Below are 14,332 nucleotides of genomic sequence, written 5' to 3'. Positions count from 1 at the left end.
CAGGCTGCAAGAGGATTGCGTCATACACAACTAAAGTGCCCCCACATCAGACTGCCGATCTGGTTAAATAAAGAGCCCTAAGAGGCTTTGCTGTTCCTAAGCTAATAATAGCTGGAAATCGCCTGGCAGTGGAGTTAAAGAGAAGTTTTGCTATAGGTGATGTAGGATAGGCTTCTCCGTGACACACCCCAGGGTCATCCATGTTGCATTCTCCACCATCCCCAGGCAACCTGACGGGCAGCCAGCTAAGAGGCCTCCGAGGTGGTCTCGACCTGCCTCCGACATCACCTTCTCTGGAGCCCTGGGGATTCTCACTGGTCTGGCTGCCCATGCCTCTTCTCCTTCCCCGGCACAGGCTCTCCTCGTGGTCTACCCTGCCCTGGAGTAGGTCAGGGCCATCCGGTCATTATTACTGACACACATCATGTCCTAAGAAACAGCCTCCGGTTATAGCAAGGGGATCTACCACTCTCTTGTTGCCTCGCTCTACCTCTCTCTCGCTCTCTTTCTCTGGTGACAAATTCATCACCATGAACTGTTCTTTCATTTACCCTTTTTCTCTGTGCTGCTACACCTGTGCTGTATGTGCGTGCACTCATGCATGCTTTAGTGCGTATATACACTACCATTCAAAAGTTTGGGGTCACTTAGAAATGTCCTTGTTTTTGAAAGAAAAGCAACATTTTTGTCCATTAAAATAACATCAAATTGATCAGAAATACAGTGTAGAGATTGTTAATGTTATAAATGACTTTTGTAGCTGGAAACGGATGATTTTCATGATAAACTTCGATTAGCTAACAACGTGCCATTGGAACATAGGAGTGATGGTTGCTGATAATGGGCCTCTGTACGCCTATGTAGATATTCCATAAAATCAGCTTCCAGCTACAATAGTCATTTACAACATTAACAATGTCTAAAAAGTATTTCTGATCAATTTGATGTTATTTTAAATGCCCCCCCCCCCCAAAAAAAGGGTTTTCTTTCAAAAACAAGGATATTTCTAAGTGACCCTAAACCTTTGAACGGTAGGGTGCGTGCACTCTACCTGTCCTCCAGAGCCACCTGCGCCACACAGGGCTCAGTCAGTGTGTGTGAGGGCTGGAGGTAACAGTAGTAACCTAACCCTGGGTTCCCTTTGTGTATCCAGGCAGGTTGATTAGACACACGTCTTTGTTTAGACCCCCTGCACACTGGGCTTTGTACAGGGCCTGGCTCTCCTTTCTACTCTCCTCAAGAGCTGCTGACTAACACAGAGCCAGGGGCTGGAACAGTGGGGGACTCATTGACTGAAGCAGGACTTGCATTGAGTACTATTAGCCATCCAAGTACCTCTGAAATAACAAAGAACAGTCCATTTCTAGCTCATAATTTCTGTTACTTACTGTAGTAAAAGGCTATCTATCTACCCTCAACATTTTGCAGCAGCTTTTTAATGATACAATTGTATAACTATTACCGTTTGTAATATCTCAATTAGACATCGTTACACAATTATAACCATTATTAAATGGTTTGGAGTTTGGTCAAATAATGCCTTGGATTTGATACATCACCATTATCAGACAATAGTGACTCCCTGAACAACACATTTAATTACTTCCTTTCTGTTCCGCCTATCCAACAACTGAGCTGCCTGCCTGGCTGGCCACCTGCCCCCATTTCTAAACACAGAGGCTGTGACGCACACGGCACGCATACTGTACTGTATTGTAGTGTTAGTAGGGCTGGCCTGGCCTCCACCTGTGGCCCTCAATGCTGACTAGAGAGGGGGAGGAGTGGGGATGCCTCAAACCTCCCGTTGAACTCTATGTCAGCTACGTGTGTGAGAGAGGGGGAGGGAAAGAGAGACAGAGACAAAAAGAGTCTAGGAATTATATAGAAATAGAAAATAGCTAAATATTTTGTTTTAAAGATGTTTTATTGTCACATACAACGGATAGGTGCAGTGAAATGTGTTGTTTTACAGGGTCAGCCACATTAGTACAGCTTGAGAGCACATCGACAGACTTTACCCAAACCAGCAACCTTTTGGCTACTGGCCTAACGCTCTAACCGCTAGGCTACCTGCCTGCTCCATTTAGTGATGGGCTGAGCTCTAGGTGTCACAGCTGTTAGAAGGAGTGGACCAAGATGCAGCGTTTTCGTAGTTCCACATATTTATTTAACCAGTGAAACCGAATGCAACAATTAATCACCTCAAAATAAACACAAAACAACAAACCGTCACGCAGGAGGATCAAATACACTCACAACGAATAATCACCCACAAACACATGTGAAACAAACATCAACTTAAATAGGACCTCCAATTAGAGACAACGACAACCTGCTGCCTCTAATTGGAGGTCATGCCAAACAACACCAACATAGAAATGCAAAACTAGAAACTGAACATAGACATACAAAAACAGACAAACACCCCCTGTCACGCCCTGACCTACTACACCATAGAAAATAACCACTCACTATGGTCAGGATGTGACACTAGGTAGGCCTAATCTACCATGTATTTGATAGATGATTTGACAGGATAGTAGCTTAGCACTGGCGGGACTTTGATGTTATTATTACTAGACCTACGCGGAGCATGAGGGATATAATCCATACTTTTGACCGCACTGTCGGTCTGAAATAGTACATCTGGCTCCATCGAGGCCCAATGAACCTGACGGCTGGCTTAGTCAACGCTAACACATGTTTGTTAGATAAATAAAGCTCCCTAATTAAGCATCTCATGCAATGATAACATTATAGGACAAACATTGAGAGTGGCCCAGTGGCCACCTGAATTAAAAAGCCCCCAGTGCAATAGGTTCACAGACAAAGGCTATTCATATAGCCTACTATAGCATTTAAACTCATTTTAGTTTACTTACCTAATCAGTTAATATTAGTCATATAAGACAGGGAATTCCCTTTTGCAGAAATGTTATGTTACATTTTTTATATAGGCCTAGGTACTTCTTTTTTTCACATCACATATATTTATCCAGTTGCCTATGTACCAATAGGCTTCATACAGCCAACCGTGGTTGGTCACTGACTGTCAAACTACCCAGGCTGCATGGGTTAACAGTGGTCAGGCAATATGAGAGGTGACCCTTAGCTACAGTACATTAGATGATTGTCCTTTGAGCCGCGAACGCAGTAGTGACAATAACACAGCCCAGCAGCCTGCAATAACCCAGGGCAGATAGATAACATCAGTGGCTACTGCTCTGCTCACCGCACAACCTAGCCAGGGTGACATTTAAACAATATGCCTGTCCGCGCTGACTGTGCTTACGCCTGATCCAGAGAAAGAGGGGGGAGGGGGGAAAGATGGGGGGAGAGCTAGAGAGAGGGAGGAGTGAAAGCAAGGGAGACAGAGCAGAGAAATACTGTGTGGGAGTGAGAGTAAAACTGTGACTGTGCATATGACAGAAATCAGGGTTGACATTTGCAAACTGTGAGTCTGAAAAAGAGCAGAGACTGAACTAAATAGATATATGAACTAACTGCCAAATACAGTGTAAAAGGATGGGGTGGCCCCAGAATGTGTGCACACCTTTTAGTGCTAAGTAACACATTGAATTTCAACTACAATATTTGTTTGTCTCCTATAAATACAACTCAACGCACAGTCAGTTGGAAAACAACTTGAAGGTGGAGCTGAGTAGATGAAGACCTACTGCATCTGGAGTCCTTCACTAACTCAGCATCCCTTAGGGTCTCTGGGCTGAGACAACATTTAACAGACTCATATCATAATATGTATTATTTCTCATACAGTATAATAGGAATATAATATGTCATATCATCATAATAATGTATGTAATATCCCTCTCCTCCCCAGTCACAGTCCCTAGTGATGATGTGCCTCCTCCTCTCAGGTTAACTACACAACTGTAACAGCAGCAGTAAGCTGCTGGCCCTGAGAGTAAATTGTGCAACCATGGAGTGGAGAAGGAAGAGGTGGAGGGGGACCTTTGGGACCGTAAGAAGGAAGTGCAGTGTCCCTGGGTGGAGATATGGCCGTGCTGCCTCTGTCTGGGGGCTTGTGAAGTGGAAGGGAACCCTTGCACACTCACCGAGATGTTTCTCTGCACACTCACAAGGCCATGTTAAATGCCAGAGGGTAGATAGACAAACTGACATTTATATTTCACATTAGCTTCGTCAAGGCTATTTTAATTTAATTACCAAAGGCCCCCTCTCCACTAGACACTACACAGATAGTTGTAGAAGGCTTGCATCATTATGTTACGCAAATTAACTCCACTGAAATGTAGGCCTAAATAGCATGGTTTTCCCCAACCAATCAAAGTGTTACTCACCAACAGGCTACCGACATTAAACCATATCGAAATAAGTTGAAAGGTCATAAATTGTTCACAAGCCCAAACTTTCCCACATTTTGCGCAAAACAAAACGTTCATAATGTTTTTTTAGTTAACTTCGGCGGTTCGTGGAAAAATTGTCATCAAACTTTGTCATCAAAGTCTGGCATTCTCTGGATTTATGGTGCTTTCAAGACAACTGGGAACTCTGAAAAAACAAGGTTGAATAATGATGACGTCAGTGATCTTCAGGTCAGAGCTCTAGAAAGAGGCCCGAGTTCCGGACATTCAATTCCGAGTTGGATGACCTTTCAAAACCTATTTTCCCAGATGGACCTTGTTTTTTCATAGAGTTCCCAGTTGTCTTGAACTCACTGAAAACAGATTTCCCAGTTCTGAGTTTCCAGTTGTTTTGAGCGCGACAAAAGTCATGCTGGATTATATTTATCCTTTTAATCTTGGAAAAAGAGACCCTTAAACCCCGACCACACATCCACTCCACTGAAGAGCAGGCTAGTCGTTGCTTTGCAATGCTTGTAGTTAGGCACTAATCCCTTCCAAAACACTCATTGTTGAATTTGCGATTTCCAACTTGCTGTGTAATGTTTATGTCCAATGGCCGATGAGCACAGATACATTTTAACTATAATTTCTCTTCATTATTTATCTTCATATGACAAGGATTAAAAAGGATTTGCCAGTAGATTGTTGACTTGATTCATGATGATGACTGCTAGCTTGCTAGCTAAGATTTTCAAAGTATGATGTTGACAGTCCAATCAAAGCTGCTGTAGATATAACGTGACTTGACATCATTTTATCTGTGGCCAATGACCTTGAGCCTTCTTGGATGGGCACTTCTAATGTAACTCTATGGCAGCACCCAAGGGGCTTGAATTTTCAAGCTCTACCCTTAGATTTGGCGGTGACGTAGTGTCCCCATGAGTGACAGAACACTGAGCCAATCACGGCACAACTAGAGAACATTACCAACCCCTACGCTCCGTATATGTTCCGCTGGCTGCCCCACCACCAAAGAAAGCACTGAGCTAGGCTGAAACATCTGTATTTTGGAGCTGCCTTACTCAAGAAAGCAAAAACGAGACCCAAGTTTGAATGCGGCTTTATTAACTCAATTTAATTTTATATATTGTTTTACATTGTTTGTAAACTGATATGTGACACGTATTAATGTCACAATAACATACAAAACAGGCATCCTCCCCAAAAAGTAGTTTTTTTTGCTAGAAAGGTGGGGCTCAAAACAGATGGGGCAGAGTTGCCACTGACTAAAACAGGGCTTACAGGCACAGCCTAGAATAAACTGGGATTCAGCAGCAGCAGCTCTTACTGAGACCTGTGCAATACAGCTATGCCCCGCCTCTTCAAAGAGGAACAGGGAGGGGGATAACTAAATGCAAGAGCTCAACAACTTTCTCTTCTTCCCCCGCATGTTGATACAGTGTAGCATGGCAAGTGGTAGCTTCAGTTACACTAAATTTAAAGTAGACAGATGCCACACATAGCTGCTCGTGCCTCGCCCTGGGAAACAAACATCTCTCTCATCACTCCAGACCAGGGCTCCTCCAGGCCAGACCCCCTCAGCTCAGCTCCACACTGTCCACTCTGGGGGGTTAGGGGGTTGGGGCACCCACCTGGCCAACTAGCCCACATGTCCTCAGTTAACTTATCCAACCAGGGTTCACTGCTGGCTACCACACTGTTAAGCCCTCTCACTCTAAGCTGTGTGCTCCACTGAACAGAGATAGGCTACAGTATGCCCCAAATACCTAATGTACTTTAAACATGTGGAGTCCTGCATAGAGTACAATACACAGCAGTTGAGACTGTAGTGTTAGTGCTCAAAGTATGTTTAAAGGTACACTATGCAGAAATTGCTCTGCCATTTCCTGGTTGCTAAAGTTCTAATAGTTCGCCTAATTTCAGTTTATGAGACAAAACAAGCAAGTATAGTGTAGAGAATCATTGTATCATCTAAATCTCTGTGAAATATATTTTCCATAACCAAAAATATTGTATTTTCAGCTGTTTGAAGTTGGTGTACAAAACTGAAAGTGAAATACGCAAAAAAGAAACTTGAGAAGCATAAAAATAGAGCACATAGAACAGATCTACCGCTTCCTAGACTTGCGGTCAATGAGAATTACAGCTCAAAAACACATATTTCTATGCGAATTGGGTCGGGTCGCCCAAAAAGTTACAGATTGCAGCTTTAAGTCTTCACCACTCAGTTTAACCTTGGTTATACGCCTGAATGTGACAATTTTTTCACAAACATAGGAAAACTCCACAAATTATAGAAATAACTTTGTAATTTATAACTTGATACATTGTTAGCCTTCCAGACACACTTGATAAGGGTCCTGCAACACAGACACAGTCCCTCATCTGAGCCGGTTACACCCCCACAACACAGCTGGCCAGAGTCTGGGAGTCGGACATACAGTCACTCACCTGTTGATGTGGCGCACAACATTCTTCCGCTCCTAGCTCCCGTTAAACGGTAACGGTGAAGCGGTGTTGCTCTGTGGACTGGACAGCTTCAGACCTGCCTGCTGCTGGGTGACTCCTGATCTAACAGAGCTGTCTGAAACCTGCCGCCCTCTACCACTCTCTCTGAGAGCCCAATATAGTCCACCATGAGAGCGATGTAATTTCAGTCTTTCCCACGACTGAGACAGACAGAGCCAGGAGTCACGTCCAGACAGATGAAGCTGGGGCAAGCACAAGAACAAACTAAAAGTCAAGAGCAACAGATCTCCTACAAAAAAATTACGGACTGTCACTTAGTTGATTTCTTCACTGGGTTTCAGCTATGATGCAATACTACTACATTACAACATCAAACTCTGTACAAATTCCACTCCACAACATACCAACATGTCAAATGATGTACTGGCGTACGCCAAAGCCAAATCAAACCTGATTACAGTTAGTTTACGCCAAGATTGCCAGTATCTGGAGATTTCATTAGTCTGGTTCAGGCTCTCTCTTAGATGGAAATAACTGGTGGTCTCCCATATCCTTCATGGGTGAGGAGGGAGGGAGGGAGGGAGGGAGGGAGGGAGGAGAAGAAGAGAAAAGAAAAAAGAAAGGAAGCATGCATGGTCCTTGTTGAGGCTTGCACAGCTCTGAGGTGGTGCTGCCAGACAGGCCACCGGATGTGAGAGAAAAAGGACCAGAAGAGAGAGAGAGAAAGAAAGAAGACAAAAAAGGTTAAGAGAAAGGAAAGAGAGCGAGACAGAACCTTTCCTTGTTCCCCTTAACAACAGGGGGGGAGCCACCCACTCCCCCTCTGTCATTGCACTACCATCTAAAGCCCACATGGCATGTCTGGGCACTGTGCCAGACACCTTTACTGTATATGCTAGGTTCTACTCCTCTACAACTCAGAGAGACACTTTCCCCCTCACTGACACCTCTACCACTCTCTTACTGTTCAACCCACTATTACCACCTCTAGACTGCCACCACCTCTAGACTGCCACCCAATAGGGCCCTCACTCTCACCACCTCTAGACTGCCACCCAATGGGGCCCTCACTGACACCACCTCTAGACTGCCACCCAATGGGGCCCTCACTCCCACCACCACTAGACTGCCACCCAAATGGGCCCTTACTTACTTACCTCCAGCCACCTTCTCTATGACAGCTTTTGTGTCATACGGCCATGACAGTTGGGAAGGATGAGAAGGAAGACAGGGTCAAAAGGCTCCTAAAAGGTTTGGTGTTACATCTTCACTTTTCACTGTACACAGCCTCGCTCAATTCCACATGAGCACACGAGCTACCATGTAGGGATAGAAAAAGAGTAACAGTTTGTTTCTTAAATATCATAAGGGGAAAAAAGGACCATATTACAGTATATCTATAGTTTATCCCCACTACTCTCAAGTTTCAGTGAGAAGTGAATATGCCCTTACCCTTTAAATGAATAACCTTGTCAAAATGACAGGTTGCTATTTTAGACTACAGCCTAGGCCTAATCCTGGTAGTAGAGTTTAACATTCTGTCAAATTGTTATTCCATTTGAAGGACTTATTAGTCCATGTTTTTCCCTCTCAACACAGTTGTAGGCCTACAGTAGTGGGGGAAACCCTTCAGCATTGACTGAGTTAGGCTAATGCCTTTTACTACAGCACTCACTGGAATGCCTCACTTCAAAGGGAACTGCATTTCCTGAACAACAAATCACGAGAGAGAGAGAAAGAGACAAAGCCATCACCTACAGAGAGATTAACCTAGAGAAGAGTCCCCTCAGCCAGCTGGTTCTGGGGCTCTGTGGAGTCTGTTTGTGAACAGAGCCCCAGTACCAGCTGGCTGAGGGGACTCTTCTCTAGGACAGCAACATAATTACACTCAACAAAATTATGAGAAAGCAAAAAGATAACCATTTGACACACTGGAAAGACTCACCCAAAAAAACAGAGCAAATTGGAATGCTATCTGGCCCTATACAGAGAGTACACAGAGTCAGAATACCTGACCACTTTGACTGACCCCAAATTCAGAACATCCTTGACTATGCACAGACTCAGTGAGCATAGCCTTGCTATTGAGAGAGGCTGCCATAAGCAGACCTGGCTCTCAAGAGAAGACAGGCTATGTGCACACTGCCCACAAAATGAGGTGGAAACTGAGCTGCACTTCCTAACCTCCTGTCAAATGTATGACCACATAAGAGATACATATTTCCCACAGATCACACTGACAAAGACTTTCAAAACAAATCAAACATTGATAAACTCCCATATCTGTTAGACAAAATACCTCAGTTTGCAATCTCATCAGCAAGATGTGTAGCCCATTGCCATTGATCAAAGGGCAGCCAGTAGATATACCACTAATATTTATCTCTCCCTACTATTCGTACTACAACTATTGGCACATTGCTAAAACACTGTACATAGCTGATAATATAACAAATATCTTTTTAAACCTTTTTGAATGCAATATTTACTGTTAAATTCAAATTGTTTTTTGTTGATGTTGTTTTGTGTCTTCTCAGGTTTGTTTATTTCACGTGCTTTGGCAATGTAAACACGTTTCCGATGCGAATAAAGCCTTTGAAGAGAAAGTCCAAGCTTGGCACAGTGCAGTCTTCTTAATCACACGTTTATACACAGTGGTAAGACCTACTGCGGTAGAGTAGGACAGACTGAAAAGTTAAGAAATGGGGTGGGTCTAGACTACATAGGCTCATATGTTTTCTCTCAATGGTTCTTACACTAACGTTTACTATTCAATTAGGCTATGTAAACAAAGAGCTGGGTACTAGATACCTTACTGACGGGATTCAGAGAGTGACTGAGAATAACATGTCTGTCACTACCTGTAACTAAGGTACTGTTCTATTTGAGAGGATGGAAATCTGCTGGGCTATTTCTCTGGGTTCATAGTTATTTTATTAATAACCATATCATTGCTGTTAACATTATGATCCTCTGTGATGAACAGTCATAACAGCACAGTTCAAGAAACTAAATATATACAAATGAAGGAAATAGAGGTGCTCCAGGTTGTTCTAGCGAGCCCTGGCTGGTGTGAGTGAGGCTAGGGCTGAGGAGGAAGGAGAAAGAGAGAGAGAGCAATTCAACTTGGAGCCATACCGTTACTCTGGTTCTGTGTCTCTGCGTGACACTCCAGTTATTAATGTGAACAGGCACTAGCCATACGGGCCAAGGCACACAGTCCAACCAGATTAAAACCACTTGCACAGTGGCGTTTTTATTCCTTGACTTATTCCAAACGCACTTTTTTCACTTTTCCCTACTCGTCTCCAAATTAGACTTCTTTATAATCTAGGGAAAAATTGATTGCGGAGGAGAGAGGACTAGCCAAGCCTTGGATTCATAGTTTGCCAGAGCTTCATGAAAAGGGCAGAGCTAGGCTTAACTCTGTCTAACTCTGTCTAATCAAAACCGGCAATCAAGCTTTCAAGATAAAATGTAAGTTGCCGTCGCCCTACACTGAATTTAGGGTTTGAATTAAAACAGTTTGCAGTTGTGCTTCTTTTAGTTTCACAGAATCCAAGCATGCATTCTAGCTATGTGAAAGACAGATGCTTTTGAAATAGCATGGAACTCCTAGATCTGTGGTTATGAATGAATGAATGGCAGCTTGCTTGTCTTCTCTTGTCTCAGAATGGTTAAACCCCTTGTCTAGTCTTGTTTCCAAAACAACCGTCCAAAATACACAAACAAAACACAAATAGAATATTGTGGCATGATGCATCACCAGACTTCCACAGATCTGGTTCTTTCTCTGCACACCTGGTCACACTGACAGATTCTGATATGAACCCCCACCTCACACACACACACCTCTATCTGTGAAAGTTAAATACTGTATTGGGCCACTGTGGCCGGCAAACTGAGCGCAAACTGTAGAGATGATTAAAATGGCAGCAGGGTGACGTACGGTTATTGGATGTGTTTGGACCTATTGGCAAAATAAATTATGCCCCAAAAAACTGTTTGAACTAGGTTGTGAGGCGTCTTATATACTGGGAAATATGTAGTTTCAGTTTATTAATTCAGTTTAATTTATTGTGTTTATTGTTGTAATGGTGTTTTGTCAAGCTGCATAGTCAATGTACCAAATACTCTAATTTAAACATACATCTTACACATTTATCTGCATTACAAATAAATAGTTAAAGGGAGTAATATTACTTGATGTAATAACCTCTTCATTTGTGAGAAGGTCATTTAGAATAACTAAGCCGAAAAATAGAGAATATTTGCTTGCTTGTAATACTAATAACTATGTTATTACATTCACTATATTGCTATTTATGTCTAATTGTTGTACTTTTTAAGTTATATTCAGTATTATGATCAACAACATCGATTGCATGACCACTAACGTTATTAACAAGTTAGATTACAAATGGAAGAGTTGTGAATGCATGCACGGTAAAGTTTCTTACAATATGACGTTCCCAATGCTGCCAAGCTCATGGCATTGCTGTTTCAAACCGATTCAATGAATTTTCTTAAGCCTAATCGATGATAAAATGGATTGATTGGAGCTAATGTTTGAAACAAGTAGAGCTGATAGGCAGGCATAAAGCATTCTTGTTAAGCTATAGGTGTCTGAATAACTGACAGCTGTGTCCTCTCGTGAGCTACCTATCTTACCTATTCAGCTGCCAAGCTAGTCTTTTGAAATACCTTTCTAGCTAGCTCCATTATTATTTATGCTAGGAGCCACATACACATTTCAGCATGTGCTGCAGTATTTAAACATATTATTTATACATTATTTAGTACAGTTTTGCAACTTTTGGTGGGAATTAGCTAGTTAGCATGAGGACACCGCTATTTGACAGCTGCTGTCGCGCGCCTGTTTGCTGTTTAGGCTCATGTTCCTAAAACCCCATATTTTAACTGTGGAAAAGTCAGTGTGTATTTGCACATACAAAAATAGAAAAGACTAATGTTGATGTTTAGCCTACTTATTCTACTTTCTGCTGCCAGAACATTCCCTAGCTTGTTCACATTAGCTAATCTGTTGCAACCAATGCCCCTTCTGCAATGTTCTTGCTGTTTGCAAAGTAATCGCATCTGTGCACTCTTCTACGTCAAGAGAAGTTTACCGGGTATTCGCGGCAAAGATAAAATTCTAACCTGCGGGGCCTAGCGACTGCTGTTGGCCGTCCTCTCCGAAGATCAGCCTGAAGTCCAGCTCCTCATTACCAGTGCAATTTGCAGTAGTCATCGGGGTTGACAGCTCGGGTTCACCCGTCACACGAACGACGGCTAATGCAAAATACTATTTTAAATGTCACAACATTTACAGAACTAACGTAAACTGAAACAACAAAACTTGTTTATTTAGCAAATCAAAATCGTAGCGAGAAATCGACCCGCGAGCGGCGTGAACTAGTTTTTCTTCCTTGATTACAAATCCAAAAACTATTCTTCCTCCCCGGCGACGTTTGGTAATAAAATGCTCGTAAAATTTTTGATTGTCCTACAGCGAGTCTACTCTTTTGTCCTTGCGAACGTTAAATTGATTTATCGCTGTTTGGTGTCAACAAGACAGACAAGGTTGTCGGTGAAACTGACTCCTCTCACTGGAGCGCCTTCTATCCCAACTTTTACTAACTGCGCGTGACAGGGCAGTTCCAGTAGTGACGTCAGCAAACCCGGGTACACAACAGAGCGCACGCACGCTCTGTCTCTCAATTCAAAGGGCTTTATTGGCATGGGAAACATACTGTATGTTTATATTGCCAAAGCAAGTGAAAATATAATAAACAAAAGTTAAATAAACAATCAGAAATTAACAGTAAACATTTATCTCACACACACGCACAAACACGGATAAGGCTGGCAAGAGATCCTGGGATATGTAGTTAAATCTCATATTGAAGCTCAACATGGACCTTATTATATCGTATAAAAAAGTTATGCAGATGTACCGCACTGTTGTCCTACTCGGATTTAATCAGAATGAAAGGACACTTAATCTGAGATCATCAATCATTTTCTGTAATTTTCCTTTTGACTTTTCATTTATAATGTCTCAATCCCTATTTTGAATGTATGCAGGCTCTCATATTCTGTTGGCCTACATCTCTGCCAGACACAATTACAGTTCAAACGGACCATGCTGGCTCCAATTAACTAAATGTCCTGTGTTCACGTTGCCTTTTGGGCTATAGGAATTCAACAGACTGCCTGCCCCAAGGTCTATGCAATAGTTCTGCATGTCGATGATGAAGTCTGTGACATATGCATTAGTATTTAAATCTGTCCTTATACTAAGTAGGCCATCACACTTTCCTGGAATGCATTGCTTATGTGATTAGTTCAATATATCCTATACCCTATAGCAGGGATCATCAACTAGATTCAGCCACGGGACGATTTTTTCTTGAGCAGATGGTCAGGGGGCCGGAACATAATTACAAATAATTTGTAGACTGCAAATTGACCGCAAGAAGCCCAAACAGATATACCATTTGACTAAAACATTTCAAACCTTGCTTACATTTTTATATGATCACATATACAGTATATCTCTATTATGCGTGGGAATACTTTGAAACAGAGTTCCAAAATTAAAATCACGTGGAGCTGATTTGCTAGTGTTTTTACAGTCCTTTATGTCCAACATTTATAAAAATGGGCCGCCAGTTGCGGAACCCTGCCCTATAGACTATATGAATAGTTTTTCTGGCCTGGGCAGATCAAGTAAACCTTTTGACCCTTTCATGTTGAGCAGATTTTACAATCACTTTAATTGTATCACTGCCAACCATTCTGTGCATCATTAGATTAAACCAAATTATAGCCTACCTTCATCCCTTCAGTGCCGTTCTAATGATCTCTGTCTTTGTTACTATGCCTACCTGTTCTCCAGGGCTTTCTCTTATAGTACGCACTTAAATATATATATATATATATATATATATATATATATAAAAAAAAAAATGTTTTTACTTCAACTGAATGTATGCTTAAAAATGATAAGAGTGAATGAAAGTTTAGGGTCACATTATAAATATTAATTCAAGAGTGCAATGTACAGATCAAAAATAGTGCAATAACTTTAGCTCAGATAGAGCCTCGCACTACTGGCATTCAACTGGTAAAGCTAAGAAGAGCTACTGGGAATTATTGCAGGGTAAATCTGATGGTAGAATAAATAAGAAATAATCCCAGCTGCTCAGAGAGTTGTTCCTCCTGATAGTATCAAGATTTCCCCTCTGTGACCCAGCCAGATTTCCCCTCTTGCCATCTACTTATGCTAAGCTATACTGGATCAACACTTAGGGCCTTCTCTATAAACCTCTGTACTGTTGTAGCTTTGATTGTTGTACTGTAAGTGCAACAATAAAAGTTGCTGGTTATTGATTAAATATACAGCAATATAGATATGTAAAACAGGGACATTCTCCTAACATCATTGCACCTCATGGTGCAATACATAGCTACATTAGTTCGAATATTAATTTCTTCATCATAAAAATGAA

The 14,332-nt window shown here is 42.0% G+C and overlaps 1 pseudogene; it reads right to left on the bottom strand.

Annotated features, from left to right (window-relative positions):
• The window catches only part of LOC115167006 (nuclear factor of activated T-cells, cytoplasmic 3-like), a 70,337-nt pseudogene extending 57,828 nt beyond the window's left edge, over positions 1–12,509 (bottom strand).
• Between the last annotated feature and the right edge of the window lie 1,823 nt (positions 12,510–14,332).

The sequence above is a fragment of the Salmo trutta genome, chromosome 29 (genome assembly GCF_901001165.1).
Source record: "Salmo trutta chromosome 29, fSalTru1.1, whole genome shotgun sequence".
In the NCBI taxonomy this organism is placed as follows: domain Eukaryota; kingdom Metazoa; phylum Chordata; class Actinopteri; order Salmoniformes; family Salmonidae; genus Salmo; species Salmo trutta.
Note: the sequence above shows the minus strand (reverse complement) of the source record. Positions and strands in the feature narration are given on the sequence as shown.